General features: G+C 35.0%; 1 pseudogene across 1 annotated transcript; it reads left to right on the top strand.

Moving 5' to 3' along the window:
• The first annotated feature begins 202 nt into the window (after positions 1 to 202).
• Positions 203 to 3001, top strand: LOC145797215 (putative sugar phosphate/phosphate translocator At5g25400 pseudogene; annotated as a pseudogene). Its single transcript, XR_014338461.1, has 2 exons — positions 203 to 1470; positions 1619 to 3001. The product of XR_014338461.1 is annotated as a putative sugar phosphate/phosphate translocator At5g25400 pseudogene (transcript).
• Positions 3002 to 3240: the final 239 nt, after the last annotated feature.

The following is a 3240-nucleotide window of genomic DNA, read 5'->3' as shown; positions in this document are numbered from 1 at the left end:
TTGGAGGGAGACATTTCAAATTATGATGGGATTTATAAAATTAATTTAGTCGCTAATTGTGTAATATATATAGATATATTTGGTTTCCAAACCCAAACCAGCGCCTCTATCTCTCTCTACAGCGTTTCTTTCTCTCTCTCTCCCCCTCTGCGTCTCCCTCTCTGCTGCTCCTCTCCCCTCCCTCACAGTTGTCGGCAACCGAAGCACCGATTCACCTTGTTGTTCGTCACTGTTGCCTGAGATCCATCAACCAATTAAGCTCGATTGGCGACTCCTCCCTCGCAGCTCCTCGCATTGCAAGGTTTTTATCTTCCAACTTTGCTTACATCTACCTCTCTGTCTTCTTCATCCAGATGCTCAAAGCCCTAATGCCCATCGCTGTCTACTCCATCGAAATCATCTTTCGAAAAGACTCTTTCAACTTCAACACTATGGCCAACATGCTCTTCTTCTCCTTTGGCGTTGCCATCGCTGCTTATGGAGAAGCCAAATTCGATTCGTGGGGAGTTTTTCTTCAACTCGGCGCTATGGGTTTCGAAGCCACTAGATTGATTTTGATTCAAATCTTGCTTACTTCCAAAGGTATTACTTTGAATCCAATCACTTCGCTTTATTATTTTGCACCTTCTTGCTTCTTTTTTTTTTTTTTTTTATCTCTGTTCCTTGTTTTTTCGTTGAATTCCTTATTTTGAGGGACACTTCCAGTTTCCATTTTGATTTCGCTATTTTTGGGACCAATTCGTTTTGTGCTTTTCTTTGAATCTTGTTATTTTTTGGCTTGTTGGGAAGACATCGACTTTGACTATAAATGTCGCTGGGGTTGTCAAGGACTGGTTATTGATTGCGTTTTCGTGGTCGGTCATTAAGGATACTGTGACTCTCATCAATTTGTTTGGGTATGGGCTTGCGTTTTTGGGTGTTATGTATTACAAGCATTCAAAGTTACAGGCTTTGAAGGCCAAAGAGGCGCAGAAGAAGGCTCGGCAGGCCGACGAGGAGTCAGGAAGGTTGTTGGAGGAGAGAGAATGAGGGGATGGATTGGGGAAGAAGAGCAATTTGCATGATTGATTCGTTGTTAAAATAATTTAGAAATACAGGAAATGAATTTGAGAAAATGGGTATGGAAATTAAAAGGAAAAAAAAAAAAACCAGGATGTTGATCTTACATGTCTGACTTGGAAGCAATGGAGAGGTTTTTGATCTTACATGGTCTTTCACCTTCAAAAATTTGTTGCTATGTGTTTTTTTAGGTTTTTATTTTTTATTTTTCTAAATTCTTGTGCTTCTCAACATAGTTCTCAGGCCTTGGTTCTAAAACAACCTTTTCATTTACATAGAATTCATGGCATCTTTGAATTCTATGTAAATCTAAGGGTTAGAGTTTCACAGCTGGCAATACACATGGCTATTTGGTTTTGGATCAGTATCTCCTCTATAGTAGTCCTTATCCATCAATTATGTTGATTAATGGTATTCAACTTAAACAAACTTGATAGATTTTTGTTTCACTTTCTTGCGGTCTTGTTTATTTTGACTTGACAGTGTAGTCAATTCTGTTGTTTGGTGCTGTTAAGATTTGATTTCGAAAATTAGCTACTTATTGTGTTATTTTATTTAGGTGATTGAAAAACTGGATGTTGTTAATTTAGACTGTGTTACTGGTGAGGTGATATTTCGTGACATCTCATTCAAATATGGTGAGGATAAGCCTATTGTATTAAATAGGTTGGACCTTCATGTAAAAGCTAGAGAAACAGTTGCTTTTGTTGGGCCCTCAGGAAGAGGAAAAACAACGCTTATGAAACTGCTTCTTCGCCTTTATGATCCTCTGTGTGATGAGTCATCTGTGATTATGAACCTTGTTCTGACATATTTGTTTTGACATTTGACAATTTGTTTATGATTATTTTCATTATTTTTATGTGACCTTTTGTTTGTCCCATGTGAACAAGCTGTATACTAATAGATAATCATAAATCCAAAATATTCGGTTGGAAAGTTTAAGGAGCCATGTTGGGCTGGTCTCTCGAGATATGGTGAGTAATTGTCAACTACGGTGAGTAATTGTCAACTACCTGATGTCATTTCTGCATATTTTTTGTTTGTGAACTTGGACATGGGTTGTATGTATGTTTTCATATTGAAGCTGTTCATTGTAGTTCATCGTCAGATCATGGCTTGGATTATCCATAATCTATTGCTAGTTTTATTGTTGTTTTTCTTGCTGGTATTAGGGATTTGAGGTTCGCAACTGCTGCTTATGGGGGCCAATTTTCATGTATTTTAGGAGAGTAAGAATCTTAGATACCAAATATCAACTTTTAACTTTTCTATTTTTTTAATTTTTCTTTTCTTTTATTTTTTTGTTCTTTTACTTTTATATGTGTAAGTGTAACTCTGTAGGAACCATCCCAATCATGAACTTTTCTAGTTCCTATTTTATTCATATATGCATCTTTCTTGATATTCGGATTGTTTTTATGCAAGCTAATGGTGCATGTTTTGGTAAATTTGTCTGATAGATGCTAGATCATTCGCATAAACTTCTGGATCTCATTGTAGGCTAAATAATAAATGATGGTTTGATCTTGCAAGATTAAATTTTTGTGGGTTGTTGGTTAAGGCTAATTTTGTTTCTTGAGAATGTAAGGGATGAAATTCTGATTAAATGACAATGGAATGGAAATTTGGGAAATTGCTTTATGCCATATAACTTGCGATGACTTTTTCTGATGTAGAACCATAGGGTGTGGAATTAAATCTTGTATTATATATGCTATAGTGTCTGGTTTATGTGCTAGCTTGTAATTTAGATTTGGAATATAATCAATCGCATAATGCTCTAGATCTCCTTATGGATTATAATATAATGTGATTTATCTTATCAGTTTAATATTTTATGAAATGTTGTTGTAAGTTCCTTTTGTTTCTTAAAGGTTGAAAGTATTAAAATGATGATATAAAGAAATTGGCATGGCATGGCATCGTATGGCATGAGAATCAGGAGATTTGTGACATAATATTGATAAAAAAAATAATAATAATTTTTTTTTAAAAAAAAAATCATTTTTTGAAAGAGAATTGAACTTCAACTTATGTTTAGTTGAGATGGATTGTCATCGGAAGTACAATTAGATTTTTCTTCATTGTTAGATTCTTGTGGATTGCCTTTTTTACTTTCCAAAGCCATCCAAGATATTGATCATTGTAGCTTGTAATTATAAAAATACAACTGTCATG

The sequence above is a fragment of the Camellia sinensis genome, chromosome 8 (genome assembly GCF_055761805.1).
Source record: "Camellia sinensis isolate YWXY chromosome 8, ASM5576180v1, whole genome shotgun sequence".
Lineage (NCBI taxonomy): Eukaryota > Viridiplantae > Streptophyta > Magnoliopsida > Ericales > Theaceae > Camellia > Camellia sinensis.
Note: the sequence above shows the minus strand (reverse complement) of the source record. Positions and strands in the feature narration are given on the sequence as shown.